The sequence below is a fragment of the Bubalus bubalis genome, chromosome 6 (genome assembly GCF_019923935.1).
Source record: "Bubalus bubalis isolate 160015118507 breed Murrah chromosome 6, NDDB_SH_1, whole genome shotgun sequence".
Taxonomy (NCBI): Eukaryota; Metazoa; Chordata; class Mammalia; order Artiodactyla; family Bovidae; genus Bubalus; species Bubalus bubalis.
Window position 1 is genome coordinate 31,220,198 of NC_059162.1, and position 11,063 is coordinate 31,231,260.

The following is an 11,063-nucleotide window of genomic DNA, read 5'->3' on the forward strand; positions in this document are numbered from 1 at the left end:
AGGGATCGAACCTGGTCTCCTGCATTGTAGGTGAACACTTTACTGTCTGAGCCTAGGTGCTCCCTAAATCCCTGTAGCATAAATATATGGACTTAGTGTATTGGCCTCCACCCTATTCTGCATGATTGGCCCTCAGAATGCAGGCTTGGGCTGTTCTCTCTCCCACCTCATAGAGAAAAACTCCCAGAGAGTATGGCCTACAGCCAGAAAGGGCAGAGACAAAGACCTGAAATCCTGAGGACACTGAGTCAATGGATGCAGCTGTGCGTCCACTAGATCCAGCCCATTCCTCCCTGGACTTCCCAGTCCCCCTAGAACCTCCTCCTTGGCTTAGCTAGTTTGAGATAGGATTGATTGCTTGCAACAGGATGAACTTTAGACAAGAAAGTCTGGTGCTTGGGGACTGTGCGGCAAGTACTAGAGTCAGGCACTTGTGAGGAGAAGCTAGCCATGGAGGTGAGGGCTGGCATCTTTTCTGCTGAGTTCTCCCCAGATAGGCAGGGCGGAGTATTCCAGCTAGGAGAGAAAACCTTCTGAGAGCAGGAGCTGAATTTCCCCAGCTCTGCCCTTTGCAAATCTAATGAAGGCAGACCTCATCCAGGGCCACACCGGAAGGAAAATGAAGACTAATTCCAGCCACCTTGGCTTTCTTACTGCAATTGGCAGCAGGAAGGGGTGCCCTGGACTCTTGAAAGATCTTTAATCGTGGTGTCTGAAATCCTAAGCCAGAATCTTGGCTCTGCCATTTCCCCTGGGCAAGTCACCAAGTTTTGTTGGCCTCAGTTTCCTCATCTTAAAGTGAGACGGTTGAAATAAATGACTCCTTAAATTCCTTTCAGCATGATGTTCAACGGTAAGGTAAGTGCATTGTGATTAAGTATGCAGGCTCTGGGGTCACGCTGTCTGAGGGCAGTTCTACTACTTACTACATGCTGGAATTTGAGCTTCAGTTTGTTCAGATTAAAATAGGATTCATAGGGAATTCCCTGGTGGTTCAGTGGTTAGGACAGGGCGCTTTCACTCCTGGGGCCTGGGTTCAATCCTTGGACTGTGAACTAATATGCTGAATGCCTTGAGGTGTCATCAAATTTTTAAAAAATATTAGAGGAGCCTGGTGGGCTGAAGTCCATGGGGTCGCTAAGAGTCGGACACGACTGAGCGACTTCACTTTCACTTTTCACTTTCATGCATTGGAGAGGGAAATGGCAACCCACTCCAGTGTTCTTGCCTGGAAAATTCCAGGGAAGGCGGAGCCTGGTGAGCTGCCGTCTATGGGGTCGCACAGAGTCGGACACGACTGAAGTGACTTAGCAGCAGCAGCAGCAGCACTTCCCTGGTGGTACAGCGGATAAGAATCTGCCTGGTGGCGCTAGTGGTGAAGAACCTGCGTGCCAATGCAAGAAACAAAAGAGATGCAGGGTCAATCTCTGGGTCCGGAAGATCGCCTGCAGGAGGGCATGGCAATCCATTCCAATACTCTTGCCTGGAGAATCCCATGAACAGAGGAGCCTGGCGGGCTGCAGTCCACAGGGTCACAAAAAGTCGGACATAACTGCAGTGCACCCACACCAATGCAGGGACGGGTTCCTCTGGTGTGGGAAGATCTAAGAGCAACTAAGCTCGTGTGCCACAACTGCTAAGCCCGTGAACCTAGAGCCTGTCCTCTGCAACAAGAGAAGCTGCCGTGATGAGAAGCCCGGGCACCGCAACAAAGAGTAGCCCCCACCCACCTTAACTAGAGAAAGCCCGCACAGCGAGAAAGACCCAGCACAACTAAAAATAAATAAATAGATAAATTTAAAAAATAAGATTCAAAATAGTACCTATCTCTATTTGTATTATAATAGTACCTATCTCTATTAGTACTAAATTATAAGAATTAAATTAGTAGACCACATAGAGGGCTCAGAAGTATTTTAGGCACATAGTAAGTCCTCAAAAATATCGGCTATTATATTATTATTCTTTGCTATTATTACTATTATTGAGAGCATTTTTCCTGGATCTTGGAGTGATTTCTGCTCCCATCTCTAAGACTGACCCTCTTCAATGGCAGGGCTTGCAGCCACCTCTGAACACTGACCATTCCCTGTCTTTCTCTGCAGTGACTGGAAACAGCATTGAAATGGCAGCCCCAGGGCCAGAGGTCAGCTTCCCCTTCTCCTGTGGAAAGGTGGGGCTGGTATCACTCACTTAATTTGGAGAATTTCCATAGCATTTTCCCCACATTTTGCTTGGGTTAGCTTATTTACACCAACCATGCATCTTATCACTGTCATAAATTTTTATTCCCATGGACATGTCTAAACTTATGGGTTGAAATAACATAATTTACATGCTGTTTAGTATGCAGATTGGGCTAATCCACTTCTATAAATTCACCACCAGGCCTGTGCAGCCGCCCTCTCTCTGTAGGACCTCAACCTCATTTGAATATCACACTCTATTGTGTGGTTGGTGGTGTGAAATGCTTGGGTCAAGAGCCGCCCCCTAGACAGCTGAGCACTGACCCGACAGACTGCCTGTGCCTGCAGTCCGTGGGTGCGGCACAGCCCTTCCCCCAGCAGAGGCCTCCTTCCCTGTGGGTCGCTCCCACAGGTCCTCCGGCTGAAAGCTGAGAAGTCACTAGGAACCAGGTGAGCTCTTTTCTGTCTTAGGCTACATCCTGAGATAAGGGTTTCAGTGCCAGTGAGTCCAAGGAGTGGGAAGCACAGGTAGGTACAGAAGGGAGGGAGGCAGATGCAAGGTGTTGTTGAAGCTTGCATGGCCTTGGTGACCGACGGATGTGGGCGAGCGGGCTCAGTCCTCTGGGAGCTGCTCGTGAACAGGCCTCAGACTTGCCCACCAGAAGAGGAGGGAGACAGGGTGCTGATTCCCCAACTCCTTGCTGACGTTGTCCCAGAGGCTACAACGCCCCACATGTAGCCAGAGAGGACTTCAGGTGAGGGCTGCTGCACTCGATGAAGGATACCCCTGGCTTTTATCTGAATAAAGAATGATGAAGTGGGGGGGAGGGGGGACTTCCCTGGTGGTATAGTGGCTAAGACGCCATGATCCCAATGCGGGGGGCCTGGGTTCCATCCTTGGTCAGGGAACTAGTTCCCCCATGTCACAACTAAGATTTCTCATGCCACAACTGAGACCTGGTGCAGCCGAAATAAATAAATAATAATAATAAAAAAAGAATGATAAGGCGATAAGAGTGGGGCACTGTGTTCACAGCGTCTTTCTTGTTTTCAATTCTGGTTCTGTCACCTGGTTCTGTCACTTCCTGTACATTCCCTCAGGGAGGCCTTTCCTAATGGCCTGTTGGAAACAACACCCTCTCATGTTCTATTCATATCCCCTATTTACTTTTCTTTATAGCACTTATCACTACCTAATGTATTATGTATCTGGGTTTACAGGAAAAGACAGCAAACAAACAAATATTTAATACATCAGGCAGTCGAGAGTACAATAGAGAAACTGCAAGCGGAGGAGGAAGATGAAGGTACGTCATACGGGGATGGGTTGCTATTTTTTCTGTGGGGTTGTGTATACCAAGGGGGTTCTCTTTAGTGAGCTGTGGTTGAGCTGAGATAGACCTTTAGAAAGTGAAGGAGTGAGCCATGTGGGAGAGCTTTTCAGGCAGAAGAAACAGCAGGTACGAAGGTCCTGAGGCAGGAGCATGTCTGGCTTGAAAGTGAAAGTGTGAAAGTCACTCAGTGTGTCCGACTCTTTGCAACTTCATGGACTGTAGCCCTCTGTCCAGGGGATTCTCCAGGCAAGAATAATGGAGGGAGTTGCCATTTCCTTTTCCAGGGATCTTCCTGATCCATGGATTGAACCCAGGTCTCCTGCCTTGCAGGCAGATTCCTTAAAGTCTGAGCCACCAGAGTGCAGTGCTTAGCGGGGGAGAGGAAGAAGAGGTCAGACAGTGATGGGGAAGTCTGATAGACGTGAAGGTCTAGATTAGGACTTGGGATTTTACTGTGTTTATCTATCAGCGTTCTCCTGAACCCTTGTTTACTGTTTATTATAAGAAATTAGCTCTTGTAATTATGGAGGCTAAAAAGTCCCAAGATCTGCTCTTGGCAACTTGGTGACCCAAGTGAAGGGTCCAGTCTATGAGTCTACAGGTTTGAGACCCAGGAAGAACCAGTGTTTCAGTTGGAGTCTGAAGGCAGGAAGACTGATGTCCCTGTGCAAGCAATTAGGCAAGAGTTCCCTCAGCCTTTTTGTTCTATTCAGGCCTTTAAGGGATTGGATGAGGCTCACCAACATTAGGGAGGGAAATCTGCTTTACTTAAGACTCTACTTCTATTGATTCAAATGTTAATCTCATCCAGGAACACCCCAAACGGACACAGCCAAAATAATGTTTGAATGAATGCCTTGTCTTTCTGTGGCTCAGTCAAGCTGACATAACCATCACACCCCAAGTGAGATAGAGAGACATTGAAAGTTTTAGTCTGATATGATCAGATTTATGTTTTTAAAAGATCACTCTGGCTGCTTTGTGAAGTAGAGTCTGCAAAAGGCAACCGTTTTTAGTGAATTAGACTACTTCAGAGACTATTGCAATAATCTAGGCAAGGGATATTTGATAGCTTGGACCAGGATGATACTGGGTGGACGTGGTGAGAAGTGGCTAGATTCTGAATATATTTTGAAGGGAAAACCCATAGGACTCACTGATGAGTTGGAATGTAGGATGTGACTGGTAAGACACCAGTTATGATCCCAAGGTCTTGGGTCTGAGCAGTCAGGAGGTAGGAGTTCCCATTCATTGAGATGAGGAAGACTACTGGAACATCTGGTTTGATCAGGATAAATTAGGTATTAGTATTTGGACATGCCAAGTTCAACATGTCTTATTTATATCCAGGCAGAAACACAGATTAGGCCATTGGATATATTTGACTGGAATTCAGGGGTGCAATTTTGTTCAGTTTGGTATTCGGTAGACACTTATTGAATGAATGGCTGTATGACTGATCAGGTTTATCCCATGAGCCTCCAACAGCCCTCTGTATAACACTAATTTCCTTGGTCCAGCAGGGGACATCAAAGTGTCTGTTCCAGAACAAAAACCCATCAAGCTGCTGGTCATGATGCTCTCGCTAATTCTTTGTCCTGATAGAACCAGTGGTTCTCATTGATTTGATCCTTCTTCGTGTTGCAGCCACCTGAAGACCTTTTAAAACATTCTATTACTCCACTCTCTGGTTCTGACTCATTTGATCTGGGTTGGGTCTGTATATCAGTAGTTTTAAAAAATCCTCAGGTGATTCAAAAGCATATCCAGAGGTTGAGAACTATTTTTCTATGCTTTGACTTAACTGTGTGCCGGGACTTAAAAAGTCAGCTCTTTTGTCAAAGCCCCTAGGAAAATACTGAAATCTTAGGCAGAAATGTTTGAAAAATACCATCAGTTAGAAGAAGAAAAGCTCTAGGTGAAAATATATTTGGCATAATATTTAATAGTTGTAATTTAGAAACAACAAAATGGAATATTATGTAGCCAGAATAGATGATTTTGTAGACAGTATAGTAACTTGGAAAAATGCTTATGAGAGATGATTAAGTAAAAAAGGCAGAATGTCAAATTGTGTCTACATAATAAGTGTAACTATGTAAAATCATATGTGCATATAAATAAAGTGCTATAGAGGAACAAAGAAAAATGAAAGCAGTAGATTTGTTAGTTAAATAGGATAGTGGATGATGCTTCTTTCTTTTTTGAGTTTTTCTTGTTGTTGGAGAGGAGTATGGTATTTATTTCATTATTATAAGTCTGGGTTTTATTCTGTTGCAGTAAGTAACAGAAATTTAAGAAATGGCAACATCACTCCAAGCACACAGCCTGATTCCCTGCCTCCCAGGAGAGGCTTTTTTAGAGCCTGAAAGTCCTTAGGCTCTTTTGTTTTACCGTCTCTGTGACACTGGGATCAACGTCTGGACTTGTTCGGGAATCTCCTCTTTGCCTGTTAAGTGCCTAACGTGTGCCAGCATAATGCTAGTTACTGGGGCCAGGGGATACATAAATCAATCATTGCTCTGGGAGAGCTCACTGTGAAGAGGGAGAGATTAACACATAAGCAAACATTACAATAGGGCTTCTCAGGCGGCTCAGTGGTAAAGAATCTGCCTGCCAATGCAAGAGGTGCAAGAAATGCAGGTTTGATCCTGGGTCGGGAAGGGTCCCTGGAGGAAGAAATAAATGGCAACCCACTCCATTATTCTTGCCTGGAAAATTCCATGGACAGAGAGCCTGGCAGGCTACAGTCCATGGGGTTGCAGAGTCAGACAGGACTGAGGGACTGAGCATATGCACGCTCTCTCTCTCTCTCTCTGTCTCTCTCTCTCTCTCACACACACACACATTACAATGATTGTAAGACAATGCCATGAGCGTGATAATATGGTTATGAACAAAGTTCTGTGTAAGCTTAGATAAATTTGCTTCAGGGGAGTCTGGGATGGTAGAAAAGAGGAGGTGATAGTTGTTCTTGGTCTTGAAGGATAAGTAACAGTTCACCAGGTAGAAAATGGGTAGGTGTAAGATGGGGTGGGGAGGAACCAGCTTTCCAAACAGAGTGTGTAAGAGCAAAGGGTTATAAAGGACATGGAATGTTTAGGAAACAGAAAATAGATTTGGATGGAACACATTCACTTATTAATTTACTCAACAAGTGATTACTGAGTATTTTTTGTGTCTCAGACATTGGGCTAGATACTGGGGAGACCAAGAATTATTAACCTTTTCTGTGGTTTGAATACTGATCATAATAATAGCAGATATTTTCTAAGTGTTTAATATTTATTAACTCATGTATTCCTCTTAAGAACTGTGTTTTCACTTACAAGTGATGAAATTGCAAATTAGAGTTTCAAGTACTTATCCATGGCCTCACATTTACCATGCAGTGGAGCTCCTCCTTGAGCTTACAGTCTAGTGGAGGAGACAGACAAGGAGACAGATGATCACAAAGTGATAAGTCTAGAATGGAGGTCAAGGTAGAGCTCTGGAGAAGGTGACTTAAGTTGAGTCCTGGAGGATGAGTGGGCATTCGACATGGAAAGTAGGTATGAGGTAGAAACAGCAGGGCTCCACGGTGATGATGGGTGATAGAGGTGGAGAGATTGGTTAAGGCTAGTTCATGAAAAGTCCTTGAATGTCCTGCTAGAGAGTTGAGACTTTATTCTCTAAGCAATGGTGAATTAACAAGTCCTTTTTCTTCTTTTAATCTGAGACTGAGTCACTTGGGCAGTGATTCAGCCACACCAACCGTGAACTCTTAATGACTTGGCCTAATGAGAAGAATGGCATGGATAATCTAAAAATAATGGACAATGGGAAAAGACTTGAGCCTGCTCATGGAGTGTGCCTGGTTATGATTTGCTGCGATGGCAACAAAGATTATATTCTGGCTGATGTCAAATTTGCTGTTTGAGAGCACCTGTGGCCATCATGGCAATCTCAGTATCACAGGGGACTGGAGAAAGAAACTCCCTTCTGACCAAGAGTAGCAGAATAGAAATGTAACTGAGGGTCTGATATGCTAGAGTTTTTCACCAAGCTCGCTGTCCCCCAAGGGGCTGAAGTTGCAAGAATGGTGGAACAGAGAGAAACTTGGAGGTTTCAGGAAAGCTCTGGCTTTAGAATGCAGGGTGCAGAGTGATTAATACTTCGAGTTGCACAGAGCAGCCAATGGAGAAAGCTATAAAAGTTGGAGTAGCACAGGAAACGTTGACCCTATAGACCACATGCCTCCAGAGGGGATTTCTTCTCACATTTTTATGTGATGATGCAGAGACATTCTATGAGTAGAATTCATGGGGCCATCAAGTCTGTAATCAGGTGGCTATAAGGGAAGCAAGGGGTTTTGACCCTGCTCTGAGAAGGCTGTCTTGGGACTCAGGCAGAGAGTGTATTACTGTTAGAACCCTTAGTAGTTAAGAGGAAGTTCTTGGTTGAATTGGGAAAGGGACCTATAATAACCATAAAATCCTGAACTAACTGTGCCCCCTTCTGTACAAGATACAGTCCTGTATACAGAGCCCCAGAAGACTTGAGGTCAAGACCAGCGCTGCCACTAACTCACATCATCTCTCTACACTTGTTTTCGTCACTGTGAAATGAGAGGGTTAGACCAGATGTTGTCTAAACCTCCTCCAGCATGGGTTTGTATGTGACCTTCCCCCGTGATAGCTTTCAGTTGCTTCCCACTGTGGATGCCATTTTATGGATAGAGAAATCAAAGACTTAACAAAAACTGCAGAAGTGCAAATTTGCTCATAACATGGAAAGTTTCAGAGAGCTGGTCAGTACCAAGGGGTGTTGGACTGGTCTGCTCTGGGTGCAAGGAATAAAGAGATGCATTGTCTATGGAGAACTTTAAAACAGTAATAGAACCAAAGACAAGTCAGTCTGCTTTTTGTTATCACCATGCGTTGACAATTCCAAATATTCCTCCTCACCTGGGGGGACCACTCCCCTATCCCCCTCCTCGATTTGCCACTATTTATCTATATAATTCTTTTTTTATTCAGTGCTCTTTCGATTCCTCTGACTGCATAGGGGGAGAATTGCGTCAAGGTGCTAACCCTTTCACTACCACCTCTTATCTTTGATTTGTGTCCAGTAAAGAAGAGACGGGGGTACTCCGAATCACTTTTTAGCTGTGGACTGGAGTGACAGCAAGGAAACAGGGACAGTAAGAGAGGCCAGAACACGTAGTGAGGTGTGGAATGGGTAGAGTGGTTGGCTTAAGAAGTCAAGTTCGGAGCATGTGGCCTGTGGACAAGGTAGGGACAATTCCCTGAAGGCCTGGGTTTGGCTGGACATATGGTGCCTGAAGACAGAGCCTGAGTCTCAGTTCTGATTTCGCAGATTCTGCCACTTTCCTGAGGCTTCTCCTGGCCACATCTCAGACAGATTTCTTAGACATGAACTGCTCTGCACTCCTCACATCACACCACCCACCATCCTTCTCTGGATTGGTTTCCTCCCTGGTCTGCCTGGTGTCTAGAATATGCAGGGAGTTTGCCACCCTTCTGAGGACTCGTGAATTCTGCAGGCCTGGTCCTTGGTGCCCAACCTTCTGCGAGATGGCCCTGCTTCAGGTCCATACTGTCCCAGGAGCCATTCTTTGTTTTCTTTTAAAAAATTGAAGGATAGTTCATTTACAATGTTGTATTATTTTTAGGTGTACAGTAAAGTGATTTACATATACTTTTTTTTCTTTTTTAGATTCTTTTCTATTATAGGTTATTACAAGATATTAAATATGGCGTTCTGTGCTGTACAGTAGGTCCTTCTTGGTTATCTATTTTATATACAGTAGTTTGCAGCTGCTAATCCCAAACTCATAATTTGTCCCTTACCTCCCCTTCCCCCTTTAGTAACCATAAATTTGTTTTCTATGTCTGTGAGTCTGTTTTGTAAATAAGTTCCTTTGTCTCTTTTAGATTCCAGAAGCCATTCTTGATAGCAGCAAAACCATCTGCACACATTCTATGGGGCTTGATGGGCTGCTCTGGAGAGGAGAGGAGTCTCCCAGGAAAGTATGAGTGCGACTGGGGAAGGAGACTGGAGAAGAGATATAGACCCTTAAAGAGAGATCCCTGACAAGCCAAATAAAAAGTTTTGTTTTTGTCTTGTTTTGTTGCAAAGTGAGAGCCCAATTTGGAGCAATTAAATTGACAACCAACCCAACCCAATTCTCACCTAACCCTGAGGACTGAGTTCTGGTTTCTCCCAGGTGTACAATTTGCTCAGTTTTGTCTTTTACATACACACAGCAGCAACATATTCCCTCTTGTCCATTTAGTTCTTAATTGTTATCCTAAGATGATTTATTTATTCTGGCAGGAAGAGAAAAGGAAAGGACAGTTTCCACTGGAGTTTGCTTGGCTTCTTTAACCCTTTCCTTCCTGATTATAAAAGCCACACATGTTTAATGTAGAAAGTTTTTTATTGTTGTTCAGTTGCTCAGTCTTGTCCAACTCTTTGTGATCCTGTGAACCACAGCATGCCCAGCTTCCCTGTCTTTCACCATTTCCTAGAGTTTGCTCAAACTCATGTCCATTGAGTTGGTGATGCCATCCAACCATCTCATCCTCTGTTGCCCACTTCTCCTCCTGCCCTCAATCTTTCCCAGCGTCAGGGTCTTTTCCAATGAGTCAGCTCTTCACATCAGGTGGCCAAAGTATTGGAGCTTCAGCTTCAGCATCAGTCCTTCCGATGAAAGTTTAGGAAATGAATATTTCAGATTAAAATAGCAACTTCCTGCACCAGAGACCACCACTGCCACCCTTCAGCTGTTGTTCCAAGAGTGTGACTGGGGGTGGGGGGGTCCTGGTTGTGAGGGTTTGCTTCCTCTGTTCAGTTCCCACTTTTACTGGAGGCCCCTGTGTCATGAGCTTCTCTGGACCTGGTGGAAGGGAGGTTTTCAGCTCTTGCCCAGGCCCTGTCCCAGCCCAGGAGAAACTCCCAGCTCTTCCTCAGATGGTTCTCCAAAGGTTGGGATATAGTGCTTGTTCTGGCTCTCTGGCCTCTGTGCTACAATCTTTGGAGCTGTGGCTTTTGATTTTCTTTTGAAATCTTCCTTCTTGCTTGCTGTTGGCAAACTTCATGTTTACACACACTCACACACACAGAATTTCTTCATTTTTTAACAGAGTCAGTTCAAACACATTTCATTTACACATATTGATTTATAATACCATACAGTATTAGAAAGTCATAGTAGACATTTATCATTTCTTAGGGCAGCTCAGCAAGCCATACCCTGATTCTAGTTTTGGGAAATCCTGTCTTGGGTGCAGATCCTTCTTCCTTCATGATGGAAGGCAAAAGGGAGAATCTCTCTCCCAGCCCCAGGGCCATTAGGGAGCTGGACTATGACCTTGGCGCAGTTGCCCAGGCTCTACCATCTCCCATGCTGGATCTTGAGGGAGCCATGCTAAGGTTCAGGAATGGTTCAGACATGATTTATGGTGGTGACAGAGATTTGGCACTGAGCCATTGGTTTTGTGTATCTCTAGGTGGCAGTGGCCTGTGATAGCAGAGACAC

The 11,063-nt window shown here is 44.8% G+C and overlaps 1 long non-coding RNA gene across 2 annotated transcripts; it reads left to right on the plus strand.

Moving 5' to 3' along the window:
- The first annotated feature begins 1,773 nt into the window (after positions 1 to 1,773).
- Positions 1,774 to 9,716, plus strand: LOC102399839. 2 transcript variants are annotated; one of them, XR_006551752.2, is made up of 4 exons: positions 1,774 to 2,636; positions 3,408 to 3,493; positions 8,027 to 8,169; positions 9,457 to 9,716. It is a non-coding gene; the product is annotated as an uncharacterized LOC102399839 (long non-coding RNA). The 2 variants fall into 2 exon arrangements; XR_006551751.2 differs by lacking the exon at positions 8,027 to 8,169 and having other exon boundaries at positions 1,775 to 2,636.
- Positions 9,717 to 11,063: the final 1,347 nt, after the last annotated feature.